Genomic DNA, 16,999 nt, shown 5'->3' on the forward strand with positions numbered 1-16,999 from the left:
CAACGTTTGCAGTTTTCCACTGCTGGGGAAGACGACCGCTACTCCATACTTCTTGCATGTAGTTGGTGAGTGCCGTTATGGAAGCGTCGTCTAGGTTTCGTAGCATTTTATTTGTTACTCCATCGGGGCCGGGAGCTGATCGCGTCTTTAAGCTAAGGATTTCGGCTCTAACTTCCGCTTCTGAGATGGGCGCGTCGAGGGCCTCGTTCGGTGGGCCCGCGTATTGCCTAAGAGGGAGGGATGTTGTATCGCCGACATATGTGTCTACGAGTTTAGTTATTAGTTCCGCGTCAGTCCCCTCGAACGCGTGTCTTGCCTTTGCTATTGTTGTGTTTGACTGTGTTTTCGAACTGTCGGGATTAAGAAGATATCGTAGCAGGCTCCACGTCTTTGAAAGGCTCATGTTGCCCTCCATTTCATCGCACCTGTTACACCAGTTTTCCTCGCAGAGTTTAATTGCATAATCCTCAATTTCCTTATTGTGCCTGGCTATTTTTCGCCTTAGGTTTCGGTTCCATCTCTGACACCGGAGGCGTCTTTCCATACCTTTTTTTGCTTCCCACATGTGTAGGAGTTTCCTGTCGACTGTTTTCGGTGCATCCAGCCATGCTCTGTTACGTCAGCTCCAAACGTAGTATTGTGGAGGTAAAGGGATCCTGACATGGGTGAAGGTGAAGCGAACTCAAATCTGTCACGCTCACCAAATGAGAGTCCTGCATCTTCAGGGTCTTCCCAGATTGCGAAGCGAAGGCCAGAGAGGACAGACGATAAAAATGAAAGCGCGTGCTTGTGGCAGAAGTCGTCGTTTTCACCGCAGTCGTGGCGAAACTCTTCTGCCATGACAAGAAGTCGACGCAAACATAGGCGAAACGCGCTTGGTTGGAGGAAAAGAATCTCGCACGACACTTGGCCTGTGAAATAGAAAGCGAAAGGAGCGCGGGGGATTATTAAGTTATTAAATACGAGCAAACATTTTGCTGCTTCTGTTTTAAGAGCGGCTGCTATTTCTGCATAAAGAAGAGAAAGACGAGAACCACCGCCGCGGTTCAGGTTTTTCGTATTGCACTTTAGTAATCTAGATTTTATAATCTATCTGTTCGGACGTATCTGAAGATATATGAATCACATTTCTACCGCTGCCTGTCCGTTTTTTGATGCGAGCCGACCTTATTTTATGGCGTCGAGTGGTCTAGGTGTCATACTCCGCAGATAATACTGGTGCAAGATTTGCTTGAACCTTTAAATATATACTTCTTTCTAGTATACTTATCTCGGAAATCCCTTGGTCTCCAGTTAAAATTCTCTACGACGGCATTTCCCCCAATTATGTTAGGCATTCATCACCCTGCATCTAAAACGGGTTATCAAAAAGAACATTTAAAAAGCCTTCCAATTAACATAACAGCAGAAACTGACACATCTCAGTGTCACAAAAAGGCAGGTGTGGGTATATACTGTCAGCTTCTAGATTTTTTTTTTCTCTATTCGACTTAAGGATTTCAGCCCAATTTTCCAGGCGCAGTTTCTGCCTGTGGTGCGTGCTCTGCGCAAACTAACCCACCTTTCTCTGCGGTGGCTGTTATTAGAGACTCTTATTCTCTGTGCTGATCTCTTGCTTCGACTATGAATTCCCGAATCATAATCATGTTCCTATGATTGCTCGTTTCACATTTGAGCTCTACGTTGTACCTTCTCCACCGCCTTACGTCTTCGCTTTGCAAGTCTCTTCTCGCTCTTCGGGAGTTTTCATTTCATTTTTCTTACGTACGATTTCTTCAAGGCGAGAGAAGTTGGCAGCAGATTCGGCTGTTAGGCGAGCGTAGCGAGCGCTCGCGCTGTGTTGTTGCCTCATTCATGGCATAGCACTACCGACTCGCCGTAATTCTCCGCGTACATATACGCCTTGGAAAGCGAGCAGCTGCTCCACCGCATTGCGGAGTGGGACGCATTAGCTAAGTTATGACGTCACGCACCCTAGAAATATGCATCCAGAATTTAATGTCGAAAGAAGGGCCAAACGAGCCGAAGCTCTAGAGCGATGGTTCAAGAACATGGGAGCGAAGGAAGTAGTCTATGTTGATGCGGCAAGTGGCAGAACAGGTGCGGCCGTAGCTTCGGTAGTCTATGGCCGAAGGGCGCCGGTATCCGCGGCCTCCATCAGTGGCCGCAACATAGAGACTGCGGAGGAAGTTGCGATAGCGCTAGCTTGCGTAAGAACGGAAGCCAAGTTCATAATTAGCGACAGCAAAACTGCCATTCAAAATTTTGGAAAGGCATGGCGGCTGCGTTTCGATGGAGGTGAAACGAAGTGGCGTCTGTGTGCTGTGCGATGTCAGTACACGTTAAAGATCCCCAGGTGGTTGAAATTACTCCGTAGCCTTCCACTACGGCTCCCCTTCTCTCTTTCCACCTTCACTACCACCCTCATCCCTTCCCTTACGGTGCGGTTCAGGTGTCCACAGAGCAAGTGTGACAGATACTGCGCCTTACCCTTCCTGTGAACCAATTATTATTATTATTATTATTATTATTATTATTATTATTATTATTATTATTATTATTATTATTATTATTATTATTATTATTATTATTATATCGCCGTAGGCGGCCGAAATCCTCACCCAAAGAATGCTGAATAGGAAAATTCAGTTATGTGGACACCCGCTCACGCTGCCGTCCCTGGTAACGAGGCGGCTCACGAGCTAGCCCGAGCTCTCTACTTCCGGATAGCCGTCGAGCCCCTCGAACACGGCATACGACGAGCGTGTGAAAACCTACGGGGAAATCATCGACCATTATAAATTGGGACATAGACTGGTACCGCCCCCAGATGTTAGACTAAATAATAGAGAAGCTGTCGCGTGGAGGCGGCTACAAACTAATACGTTCATGAACCCGGTCTGGGCGTTTCACGCGCTACCAGACCTTAGGGACAATGATCTCTGCAAACACTGTGGGGCGAGAGGAAACCTCGACCCCATAATTTGGGAGTGCCCACAATCTCCAGGGATAGGACGAAATATTACAAGGAGAGTAGCCTGGGATACTCTGCCGCGAAGCGCGGACCATGAGATCCAGCACCGCACCGTCCATCTGGCGGAAGATAGATAGATAGATGGATTTATTGAAAGGAAAAGGCAGAGAGGTTGGCCCGAATAATTCAAATCTGGCCTGCTACTCTGCACTGGGGAAGGGGAAGGAGAGAAGAAAGAAGGTCATGATGGGTGACGATGTGGGAGAAGGCATATGAAATATATATACAGACACAGCAGCTTGCTTTACAAGCGCGAATCAAGTCCGCTGGCGCTCAAATAACGGCAAAGAGCACGCACTGCCTGGACGCCCTTCCCCTTGTCCTGCCAAGCGCCCAGCAGCAGTTCCTCCGACAGAGGCCTCTTGTCTAAACGCTTCAAGGAAGCAGCGAGCACATTTCTTTCGTTCGCATACGCTGGGCACACCAATAATAGAGGCTGGCAGGTAGCCCCTTGGCTCGTTGCGGCCTCTTCCGCCAGAGGCCGCAACAAGCCAAGGGCTACCTGCCAGCCTCTAATTCGCGGGCGCACGACTCCTTACGTACTCAGATATACTTGATCATTACAGCGGTCAGGGGAAACTCCACTCAGCCCCACATAAAAGGATAACCCGAGAGGAGGCAGTAGACTGGCGCAGATTACAAACCGGTACCTATCCCCACCTACACAAATTGCACAAGATTTTTTCGATGCAATGTTTAGACTACAGTGTTTAGACGAATGCTCGTGATGTCACGGTAAACCGACACTAGATCATGCTGTTGTTGTTGTTGTGGCTGTAGGAAGAAAGCAAAGAAAATGAACGGACCTGATACTGGCTTGTAGCTGATTTTATTTATTTATTTATTTATAGGAAGGGAAAGGCGCGGTAACTGCCTCACTTGTTTTCTGTGGACACCGCAACCGTGCCGTAAGGGAAGGGAGGAAGGTGGGAGTGAAAGTGGAAACAGAAAGAGGAGCCGTAGTGGAGGGCTACGGAGTAATTTCGACCACCTGGGGATTTTTAACGTGCGCTGACATCGCACAGCACACGGACGCCTCTTCGTTTCGCCTCCATCGAAACGCAGCCGCCGAGGTCGGGTTCGAAACCGGGTACTCCGTCACAGTAGTCGGGCGTCTTACCACTGCACCACCCCGGCGGGGCCTTGTATCTGACCTCCGCTGCCTCGTGTGTACAGAAGAGAGAAAGTAAAGAAGAAAAGGAAGAGGGAGAGAAAGACGCGCGCTGCAACAGTCGCCGTCCACCACCTATGTGGTGGCGGGTGCAGTCACGGCGCACAACAGATAAAAATTCGGTGGTTGGCTAGCTCCCGCCGCAAGCTGCGTTGACCTACCATCCCAGCCCCGTAGGGCCTGGAACAGCCACACTTAACCACCCCCCTCCCTAGAGGATGTCACAGGGACCTGTGTTAAGGTCCCCAACTTAGACAACCGGAGTGTAACGCAGTAGGAACACTTGCTGACCAGCGAGGACGAGGAAACGCAATGATTCCTCATACGCCGAGCCTCAATGGCAGCAGTAAAGTGCGGCATCCTGGACCGAGGATCGACTACGGCGCACAAGAGACTAGCAAGGGTCACGAACACTGGTGCCACATATGTGATAGGTGTTCCCCTTCCCGTCTAGGCCTCGGGTTATCCTTATGAGTAACCCAGGTGGGCCCCGCCGGGGTGGTGCAGTGGTAAGACGCCCGACTACTGTGCCGCAGTACCCGGGTTCGAACCCGACCTCGGCGGCTGCGTTTCGATGGAGGCGAAACGAAGAGGCGTCCGTGTGCTGTGCGATGTCAGCGCACGTTAAAGATCCCCAGGTGGTCGAAATTACTCCGTAGCCTTCCACTACGGCCCCTCTTTCTCTCTTTCCACTTTCACTCCCACCTTCCTTCCTTCCCTTCGGCGCGGTTGAGGTGAATTTAAAAGCATGTAATAAATACCATGTTGGTTTGGTTTGGTTTGTGGGGTTTAACGTCCCAAAGCGACTGAGGCTATGAGAGACGCCGTAGTGGAGGACTCCGGAAATTTCGACCGCCTGGGGATCTTTAACGTGCGCTGACATCGCACAGCACACGGACGCCTCTTCGTTTCACCTCTATCGAAACGCAGCCGCCGAGGTAGAGTTCGAACCCGGGTACTCCGGCACAGTTTCTTGTAACTGTGCTCATTAGGCGCCTTAGTCTACATTTGCCTTACTTATTCGCACCAACTGGGCAGGCTCGTGAGGGGCGTTTATGGGGATTCCTTAAGGAGGTTGCTGTCACTTTCAATTTTCTCACTGTGCGTTTCTCTGTAGATTACCTGTATAGCCTCTCGAGAAAGCAGATGACCCAGGCTCTCACTGAGTCTTTGTTCCCTACATCGTTGTATCGGCAGCCTTATCTGGGGTTTTTGGACACCACTGTTCTAAAGCGTGTTAGGCAAATGTGCATTCAGGCAGCTGCAAAAACGTTCTTTTTCAAATTACATACAGCGACGTTGCCTGTCAAGACATTTCTTCACAATAAGGAGATGTTTGTGCCCTGGTCGGTAAATTGTCGTCTCTGTAACGTGCCTGAGACAATTGATCATTGCTTTATTCTGTGCCGTGATGCTATGTTCTTTTGGGACATACTACAAAGAACTCTTAAAAAGGACATTGAAATTACGCCTTATACAATTAGATTTTTGCCTCCTGACAAAAACTCTGTCGTGCCTTACGATCTATTTGTGTTGATGGGACTGTTCAGCCTTTGAAAAAGCCGCATGATCGACAGGCATGCAGAGCCACCAAGATCGTCGAAATCCGTGTTTCGGGAGCAGTGTGCTTTGGTGAGAAGTGTATATACTGCACGTGAAGAACCTCCAAACTGGATGCCGTATCTAGACGCATGTGTATGTCTCCCAGACTTTTGATGTTCTGATGATTGTGCATTGTCGGGCTGAGGATATGACGGGCTCGTATTAAGCAGCCCGGTAACTTTAGACATGGACATGTTTAAGTAAGTGGAGTTGTTCCTTTTTACGGAAGTTTTTCCATGCAATAAAGAAAAAAAACTACAGTGGCGCAACTGAGAGGCAACCAGTGACGAGAAAGAAGTTGCGGGACCCTACCGTTGAGGAGACGGAATTTCGCGTCGCGCGAGCTGTGTTATAATATTTTGTTCATTTTTTTTTAAGCGAGAGCTTAAATACGCCAGGTTGTCAAGCCTTCAGCATGGGAGCAAATTTGACATTGACACAACGCCGACAGCACGTAGGCGAACGCCGTGTCAGGATCTTTTGCTGAACAAGGCATTTAAAAACGCGCTATTTAACATTTAACAACTATTGCACCAGCGGCGCTTTTCGGTTTCCCTGTGAATTTTGTTCTTCATATTCGTTGTTCTGTTTCCGAGAGTGGCTCACGAACCCTTAGTGAAGTGTGTACAACGTTCTTAGATGAGAGACTCTATCTAAGAACGTTGGTATGTATGAAATATGTCTATCACAAGAACACATGTAATCGATTTAGTTTCTGCGTAGTCAACACTGACCCAATGTAAACGTACCTAATTTGTCCCTGCACTGAACCGTACGTTATGTTGTCTTATTTATTCAATGCAGTATAAAAGCGATTAGTACAATGTCTGCTATTATAACTAGGATAAGCTGTGCTACAGTCTGTGTGACCAGGGAAAGTTTCTTGAAGGTTCTGTAAACTCGCCCCTGAAATGTTGTCCATTGTGATTTCGATCGTCACGAGCTAAATTACTCTCATTACACTCACAAGCACGTGTCCAGATGCAGCGGCGCAGTGGTTAGGGCACTCTACTTACTGTTCCCGAGCATGCGAGATGGAACCCAGGTCGGAACGGCCGCTTTTCGATGGAGGCGGAAAGCAAGGCGCCCGTGCCCTGTGCGATGTTAGCACACCTTAAAGAACCCCATGTGGACGAAACTTCGCGAGCCCTCCACTACGGCGTCTCTCATAGCCTGAGTCGTTTTGGGACGTCTAACCTCATCAACCAACCAACCTAATATCACGGCGTAAGTTGTGTGCGGCGGCTACGACGAAAACATTGCACACAGTGTTGTGAGCGCCGATCCCACATGCGGTCCTTTGTCAGTGCGGTGTGTTGTGTTTGTGCGGAAGCGGCGGTCATGTAAAGTGCACCACAGTGGGCATGCTTGTGGTCGTTCGTATTCGTGATCTTGTACTTTTGCGGAGAATAAACTTTGTTCAGTGTTTCGGCAACTTTCCTCCCGTCTATTTCATTTCTAACCACCTCTGCCCGCTGCTAGTAGGCGGCATAGCAATGGTGACAAGTCAAACATTAAGTCATTGCGAACGTCAGACACAATTACAATTGCTTATGAAGTTCTCCAATTCGACACCGAGAACGGTAAGTCACCTTCGCACCCTATTCGTATCGAAACCTACTTCCAAAGGAGCATTATCGAAGATTGTGTGAAGGAAAGGGCACACGTCTTTTAAAGTATGAGCGCAAGAGCAATCGAAGTATTAACGGGGCGTTGCCATACAGTCGTGATTACCAGTCGCTGCCATAGTTATTAACACACAGTCATCAGCTGCCTCATTATGTGCAAGACTATACGCGACATACAAAACGTTGCTGTAACCAAGCCTCTGGTACAGTCGTAAGTAGGCTACCATTTCATGTAAAAGAACACCCGAAAAAAAGGTATAAAGCTTACCTTTACGAAAAACCGTACGAATACTTCTGCGTGTCCTAGAGGTATGCGTATTTAGCTCGGGATTCAAGGGTCCGGTTCCCATTGCAGGACAGCTATCTTTCACAACGCCGCAGCTACTGCAGATGTAGCGTATAAGTAGTAGTTTGTCATATGGTCTCCCTCCTGACTTTACACAACGTGCCGTCGATCTGTCAGCATTGTGCGTGAGCGCGCGCGCGCGCGCGCGCGCGCGTGCGTGTGTGTGTGTGTGTGTGTGTGTGTGTGTGTGTGTGTGTGTGTGTGTGTGTGTGTGTGTGTGTGTGTGTGTGTGTGTGTGTGTGTGTGTGTGTGTGTGTGTGTGTGTGTGTGTGTGTGTGTGTGTGTGTGTGTGTGTGTGTGTGTGTGTGTGTGTGTGTGTGTGTGTGTGTGTGTGTGTGTGTGTGTGTGTGTGTGTGTGTGTGTGTGTGTGTGTGTGTGTGTGTGTGTGTGTGTGTGTGTGTGTGTGTGTGTGTGTGTGTGTGTGTGTGTGTGTGTGTGTGTGTGTGTGTGTGTGTGTGTGTGTGTGTGTGTGTGTGTGTGTGTGTGTGTGTGTGTGTGTGTGTGTGTGTGTGTGTGTGTGTGTGTGTGTGTGTGTGTGTGTGTGTGTGTGTGTGTGTGTGTGTGTGTGTGTGTGTGTGTGTGTGTGTGTGTGTGTGTGTGTGTGTGTGTGTGTGTGTGTGTGTGTGTGTGTGTGTGTGTGTGTGTGTGTGTGTGTGTGTGTGTGTGTGTGTGTGTGTGTGTGTGTGTGTGTGTGTGTGTGTGTGTGTGTGTGTGTGTGTGTGTGTGTGTGTGTGTGTGTGTGTGTGTGTGTGTGTGTGTGTGTGTGTGTGTGTGTGTGTGTGTGTGTGTGTGTGTGTGTGTGTGTGTGTGTGTGTGTGTGTGTGTGTGTGTGTGTGTGTGTGTGTGTGTGTGTGTGTGTGTGTGTGTGTGTGTGTGTGTGTGTGTGTGTGTGTGTGTGTGTTCTATTTTGCCGTTTCCTCAGTGCCAGCTGGCCAGTCCGAGCGATAGCTGTGAGGCTTCTTTGGTCAATAAGGAAGAGACTGTCACGATACAAGTGTAATGATAAAACTACCGTTGCTATGGTTTTCACGAGTTTTGCGCTGAGACTCGCTTGATTTTATTGCCAAGCTAAACATGCAGAAATTGTTTTCGGAGGATAGCATTGCCTATTTAAATTTTATGACCAGGGAGACTGAGCCGGTGAAGCACGTATTAGAACGAAGATGCGGAGTGTGTAGCTCCCAGTATCGATGAAATGTGCTGTCGAATATTTCTATTCATGCACTGATCTCTTGGTTACCCGCCAGGAAACAATTTCGTAAGAGAACGGTCGCCTCCACCCGGGAGGAGGCGACCTTGCTCGGATCCTCTTAAACGCGGGGCTTGAGTGTTTGCTACACTTTACTTTTCGTTCCTCTAATCACTCGCCGTCTTCACGATATAGCTTCTTTTACTTCTTCAAGCCGGAACCGTATGTTCCGGTGTATAAGACGCGGTTTTTGTCTCAATTTTATATCGCTGCGTTTTATGTAGTGGAGTGACTGATAAACAACGAAAAATATGTAGCACTATCTTTCGCCGTTCCCACAAGAAAAACTAAAAAAGTAAAATGATATAAGAAGCGGAAAAGTTGAACTATTTTTGAAATGCTGGGACAAGGTCGCGTTGGTTCAAAATACCGGTCATGTGACGAAGAACTGTCAGGGGCTGGCAAAAAATATCTGATGCTCTGCCTTTAAATATCTCGGCCTTTGTAGCAGCCAATCACTTGATAACTGGGATGCTGATAACTTAAAGTGGATCTGACTCGTGGCGATTCCAACCAAAGGCTATACTATCTCTCTCTGCCTTTGCTGCAGACAATCACTTGATAACTGGGACGCTGATAACTTAAAGTGGATGAGACGCGTGGCGATTCCGACCAAAGATTATACTATCTACATTGTGCGCCTGCGCGTTGAATTTGAAGCGATTTGTACTAGGCCTAATAGGCTGCAAAGACGCGGTGGGCGGCCAACCAAGCATCATCTTTCGAAACGTTTTCTCATCAAATTGTCCAAAACAGACATTAATTGACCATGTTAATGCAATCATAACTGCTAACTCAAATACAGCATTCTTAACTAGCTACAGTTTCGCCTTCTAGACGTAATCGAAGCCCAACAACAAGTTCTTGCCAGCTGATCTTCTGACCACCGGCATCAAGAGCAGGTCTCCTCTTCTATGGCGGACGGAAGAACTTACGCCAACATGTAGTCTCGGCCTATTTGGATGTGTGTTCTCATCTGCGAAATTGGACGCATAACTTGTTCGCCGCCGGCACGAACGCAGTAAGTGGGATGGCAATTGGCCAATTTTGCCCCCTTTCTTCGCGAATGTTGCATTCATCGAACTTTTAGTCCGTTCGGAACATAAATACCTGTAAATACTTCTTGTTAACCTGGAAGACATGCGAAAATCTAGGAGCGGAAGGTGCAGGCAACACCAAGTCGCATGTCCAAGGGTGTTAACCGCACGCCTTTTACATATGCAAACGAAGGCAGTGTCGCTATTTCAGAAATTGCTGCATTCATCTGTGAGCGAAATGACCATCTTACCGCATAGGATCTATTTCGTGCGCGAGAGCTGTAATGTATACAAAAGGCTGTGACGGGATAAAGAGTTCGAATAACGTTATTACAGGAAACCAGAATGTTTCGTAACGAGTAATAGGTATTCTTGATGAAGGGTGCCCCGCCGCGGTGGCTCAGAGCTAGGGCGCTTAAATACTGAACCCAAGGATGCAGGATCGAATTCAGGCCGCTACGGTCGCTTTTTGATGGAGGCAAAAAAAAAAAAAAAAGAAAAAAAAAAGCAAGGCGCCCGTATACTATGCGATGTCAGCACACTTCAAAAACCGCAGGTGGTCGAAATTTCCGAAGTCTTCTACTATGGCGTCTCTCATATTCCGAGTCGCTTTGAGACTAATTATAAATCCTACAATTCTGAAGGAACCAAATCATGCGAGACGTTCAGTTTTCCAAGTCACGCAAGGCTGTTCAACTTCCCGGTGCCCGAGCAAATCCGAATTTCCAGAACTTCAGAATGTTTAGCATTTCCCCCGCGTGCAGTGTTCCCTCTTCTAAAAATATACATAATTGCGATAACCATATAATGCAGCGATTGTGGCGATTTTTAATAAACGGCCGGACTGTGTGGTGGACGCGGTTCTGGTTGCGCTTGCCTCAGCTTTGTTCGTCAATTTACAATTGCCCCTTAACGCACTACCTGTGCGTTAACTGCCTCAGTTAATGCCCGTAAAAGAAGGCGTTTAGAGAGCGATCACAAGTGATTTCAGTGTATACGTTCCGCGTGACAGAGTGCGTACGAAGTACGCCTTGGTGTACAGTGGCCGCTATTCTTTATTTCTTTCTTTTGCGTAGCATCGCGAAACACGGCCTGTGTACCTGAAAGATATTCACCGCCAGCTCCGGCTTTCACTGCCGAAACTATGTGCTGGCGCTGGGGAAAAAAAAAAAAAGAAAAAAAAAAAAAAAACGTCCGGGACGTCAGGAGGATGTTCCGTTATCGCGTAAAGAATACTTGTCACCGCATGATTTCGCACTGAGTGGTTGTGTCAAGAAGTGCTCGGCATTCCTTTAACCGGCTTTCACGCCGCAGTGCAATGCCGTTTTTTTATTGTGGACAATGACAAAGATAATTTGCCTCTTTTAAAAATCTTCATACGCTTTCTTACCTACTTGGCGTCACCACTTAATTATGATTGATTATTAAGGCTTTCAACTTTAAATTTCAATGAGACAAATATGAACATTTGTTTCCTCACTAGTTGGTTCATGCTTTCGGGAGGAGGAGGAATAAATTCATTTGGTCTCCGGCAGAATTTAACGCGACTGGGCCTATATTTGAAATCTGGGCCCGTATTCCGCGTTTGCGTCGTTATCGAAAGTGTCGCTATCGCCCCGACCTCAAGGCAGCTGATTGGTGGAAACACCGACACATGATGTTGACATCTCTTCTGGTTCCGTAGTGGCAACACCCGGTTCCGGCGTTTTGACCAATCAGATGACTCGAAGTCACGTGAGCTAGCGACACTTCGATAACCATGCAAACTCTGAATACGGGCCTTGGTCTCTTCGCCGCCACGAGGACCTGCTGGACGGCCCCGAGTTGGTCGTTGAGGCTGCAGCTGCGCAGAGCGAAGGACCACCTCGGCGAGAGGATTTCGGAATTAACGCCAGTCAGTTGTGCCTTGCACTCCAAGAGTGCGTGTTGAAGTGTTGCTATGTTTGTCTTGCAGAGCTTGTATGTGTTGGTGGCATGTATTCCGGAGTAAATCCTGTAGTACTGCAGCGGGTTAGGGTATGTATTTGTTTGTAATTGCCTCCTGGCGACTGCCTGAGCTCTGCGTAGTTTACTGCTAGGCAGAGGGAAGGTCCGGCGGGCCATATAAGCTTTGGTTAAGTCATTCAAGCTCGTCAGCCTCTCTCTCTCCCTGTGTCTTCGTCATGACTTTCTCCGGCATGGTATGCGAGACCTTGTGCGACGAAGTGAGCGACTTCGTTGAGATTCGTGAGATGCGTAGAGGCGTTCACCATATGTTCCGGGAACCAAACTAGCTCGGCCTTGTCCGGTGAGAGTTTATTATTCGACAGGCTTCCGCGGATATTCTCCCCTTGGCGTGATTCTTTATGGCCGTGTGCGAGTCGCTTTCAACGACCCCGCAATCGGGATCAGTTATGGCTAGTGCGATGGCTAACACTTCGGCCACTTCAGCGTGTCAGGACTTCACGCTGATGGAGCGGACAAGCGTTCCGACAATGTCGACGACCGTCTTGACACTCAGCAGCGTATACGTAAACGAAGCGCGCTTCCCTCGCTTTTCTTTAGTTCCGCAGCAGGCCCGCGGCTCTGACCTGTCTTTTTCTCTGTACTTGTGCTTTATTGATGTTCCGCGGGATAATTTCTTTCTACCCGTGTTGACGGTGGTAGCCAATGCCAAGCCGCTCGAGTATGTGTCGTCCAGCCGCGGTGGTCGTTAGTCTTTCTAGCTGCGATAGGTGATGCGCTTTTGCAGGCTCGTCCAACGTGTCGTGGATGCCTAATTGTAGCAGGATCGAGCTCTGTGCTAGTCGAATCTGGACTCTCCGTATAATTATGCCTATATTGTTCTTCTCCGCCTTGTACCAATTGCGAAAGGCATCCATGTAGGTTATGTGGCATATGACGAAGTAGTGCACGAGTCGTATCAGGCTCTCTTCACTCATGCCACTTCTGCTATTGGTGACTCTTTTAATATTCTCATTGCATTAGCAGTCTTGTGTATATAAGCTTACTGACCGTCGCGTCGTTTACGCCGTTGTATTCTCTGGCCATGAGATTTTTTATCTGTATGGGGATATTACCATCGTCACTCGTGTTTAACCTGATTTCTTCACATTCTTTTTTTTTTTTTTTTTTTTTTTTTTTGAGCTGCTGGATGGTTGTCCCTTCTGCGTGGGGTGATACAGCAGGAGCTACGACTTCTTGGGCGAGTAGCGGAGCCCTGTATTTCTCAGGTATTTTTCCACGGCATCTGTCGCTTCCTGTAGCTAATACTCGAGCTAGCCGTCATTGCCACGGTTGACCGTGGTCGTGATATCGTCGGCGTAGGTTATGTGATGCACGATTTCTACTTTTTTGAGCTTCTGCGCAATGCCAATCATTACCAGGTTCAAAAGCATGGGTGAAATAACCGGACCATTGTGGGGTGCCGGTGCCTCCCAGCGTTTTCTCCTCAAACCTGATATCTCCCGCTACGAGCAGCGCGTTTCTGTTCCCGGGAAAGTCTTTTACATAATTACAGGCTTTTCTTGCAGAGGTTCACTCGCGAGATTTTGGCCAGAATCGCCGAATGGGCGACCTTGTCGAATGCGCTTTTGAGGTCGAGTCTGAGCGCCCTGCATCAAGAGATGAGGCCGAAACCTGATGACGGAGTGTGGGTATAGGCACCTGTTAGTTCGAGATGGGTGTTTACTCGATTGAGGAATGCGTGTTTCATTACTTTGCCTACGCATGAAGTAAGCGAGATTGGTGATGTTTTTAAGCTGGAATACTTCCAGTGCAACACATAAGAGGGACCAGCTCCTGTCTGGTTCCCCTTATATGTTCCGCTAACTGGATGCCACTTTGAAAGACAATTATGAATGGGGATATTTGAAAGGGGCATGAACTGTGGACGGCGCGATATCAAACTGAAAACCTTTATCATGTAAGCATCAGTGTATAGGAGTGTGGAGATGAACTACAGATACATTCGTTGTCGGGTCTCCACAAATATATTTAAAGGAGCCGCTGAGCCAGGCGGGAACGGGACAGTGAACAGCCGGCATTCAGTCCATGAAGTACGGGCCGGCATGTGCTTGGCAGGCGTGCTGAGGATGTCTTCGTTTGCGCCGAAACCACGATGGCATTCCACGCCCCCCCCCCCCCCTCTAGCGATGAAGCCATGAGCGAAGTGGAATGGTGAAAAGCAGTCGCTGTGTGTGCGAATCGTACGCGGCGAGAGCTGACAAGATCTGGAGGGGTTGTAGTGGCGCAGTTGGCGATGACATCTGAGTAAAGGTGGGCGGGTTTAAGGCGGTCAACGGAGATCGTGTCCTCCCCACCGTTGATGTGCAGTAGAAAGTGCAACGCCGGAGCACCGGACCATCGTATGGTGGCCGTAAGGGTGGACGTACGGCGTCGTGGCGAACAGAGACGTGAGTGCACCGCTGAAGGTCGAAGGGGACGTGGATGCGACGAGAATACTGGCGTTGCCTTGGTGGAACGGCAGTGCCTATAGCGCTATGTAGACGGCAGGCGCAATCTGTGACGTCAGCAGGCATGGCTGGCGAAGGCTCGAAGAACTTGCCAGGGACACGAAAAGTAGTGCCAAACGTCAGCGCAGGTAAAAGAGTCACTGCGAAGTGCGGTGCAGAGACCAAGCAGGACAAGGGTAGGCGCTCAATTCATCGCGCAGGGAAAGCGGACGCCATAAGTGCAGCTTTCAACTGTTGGTGAAAACGTTCAAAGATACCGTTCGAAAGTCGTCGCGAGATCAACCTAGAGGTGGCGCCACCGTCACTTCGGTAGTGTGGATCGGCAGCCGGCGGCGCTCGCAGAAACGCACGCTGCGAATGTCTGCTTCCGAGTTTACGGCGGGTTTGTTGGCGATGAAAACGTGTCTTCTGCAGTATTTTTGCAATATTGCAGAAAAAAAAGCACGCAACCACCAGTCTTCTAGATTTACTTTGCACGTTTCTTGCGCTCACGCGCCTAATGCTTGGGCCTGCCAAATGACAGCTTTGTTTTTCTTATTGACTTTTAAACAGTTTGCGCGTGTCTCATGCGAGTGAGACCGGCGAATTTAGTGTCAAGTCCACGCAGATACAATGTTCGTGCTCTGACCTGCAGTACTTTAAATTGAATCGAGAAAGCCTGGTTCATTATATCGTACTTGACTCGAGGATTAAGCAGGTTAGATGTAGCACTGGCAGCGCACTGCATGGCGAGTTGCTTTAGACTGAGTGCACATCAACTCTGGCTAGACAACCACGCACAAGTATTCCCCAAAAATGAGATTACGCCGACACTATACAGGAAACCTCGCCGGACAGGAAAGCTGATTGTTCATGTGTACAGCGCTGAGTGGATTGAATTTGCCGAGATGCTTTTTGCGGCCACTGCCATAGAATGTGATAGTGTATTACTGCATGCGCCACTAACTGTAAATGATTTCCTGAAACCGAGAAAAATATAAGGGATTTCTGATGTGTGTGATGTTAATATATGACGGTAAATTAGTAGTCTAATTATTTTGTTTTGCAATGCCAATAAATTTCACCGTGTGAGAGAACCTTTACACACTTGACAGAATTTACAGTAATCAGCAATTAATTTTCAGCAACGTTAAAGTGCAAGCTACGAATTACTCGCTGCGAAGACATCGTTATAAACTGCGCATGGACACTGTCATGTTCTGGGAAACAATTTTACAAGCTGAAAATTTCTTTATCACTAATTATTTAGCAGTGACTGAATCTTATGCGAAGTAAAATATTAGGGTTGCTTCCAAAACGAATATAAAACTATTCTGAAAGAAATAGGGGTTATCTTACCATGCGACTGTAAAAATATATTTGTTCCCGAACTAAACACTGATATTTAAGCCCGCATGAAGCTGTTTTACTCCCCTTGTCAGAAACAACGAGTTTGCTCGGAAGACATATCACTTGGACGAAAAGTGATTATAATGATTATAATAGGCTACCAGTAAAGTACATTAATCTAGGTGTATTATGTAATATTTAGGGTAACAATTAGGTGCGGGGAATATGTTTCCCAAACATTTGAGCATTTCTCTGAAGCAAAATGTGCTCACTAAAACTTTTACGAATGCACAGAAACCTTCAACAACAAAAAGAAAAGAAAAGAAATGCATATTGACCCGAGTTTAACGCATGAAAGCGGCATCGGCTATGACGGATGATTGCGGAGGCTTGTTTTGGTGTCTTTGTTTTCATTATTAACACCACATTTACCACATGAGATTGTTTATTGTGCAGTCAAATCCCACAGCAGAGCGCCTTTCGAAATGGTTGTGATTGAATCCCCCGTTCTCGAAATCAGCAGTCGAGCGCCCTTACCATAGACACCGCGACAAAGGTTTAAAAGCAAAAAAAAAAATAAAAAATACTCACACAACTTTATCGTGCATACAGAAGGTATAGTAGGCATATAGTGGTCTGTTCAAACTGCATTCTGCTATATTCTTGCTATATTCAGACGGTAAAAAATGATTCATTGTGCACAGATGCACACCAGCCGATTACGGCAAGGACTGATTTACACAAATTATAACTACCTAGCACACGAGAACCACGGCAGCAGCACGATTTGTGAGCATGCCATTTTCCTCGCTTGCTTTTTCATCTCCTAGCAGCGTCTTCCGGCGCAGCAGCGCCGCGCTGTCGGCGCTCGCGTTACTGCTAAAGAATTCGCCGGATGTAGCGACGTCATCTACCGGAGCCAAGGCACTACGGTAGACGGAGCGAAGAGAGGAAGTCGGGGTGAATCAGCTTAGAGATTGAATACGGCCTATACCCTTCAACGTTTCAAATTTACTAAGGCTATGAAGGGTTGCCGTACCTGAGGGCTCTGGAGAATTTCAACTACACCAGTTGCTCTAAATGTACACTGGCATCGCACAGCAAGCAGGGGCCTTGCGCTTCGCGTTTCTCGGAACGCAGCCGCCGCGC

Source organism: Amblyomma maculatum, chromosome 8 (genome assembly GCF_055883805.1).
Source record: "Amblyomma maculatum isolate TAMU_Amacu chromosome 8, ASM5588380v1, whole genome shotgun sequence".
NCBI classification, from domain to species: Eukaryota; Metazoa; Arthropoda; class Arachnida; order Ixodida; family Ixodidae; genus Amblyomma; species Amblyomma maculatum.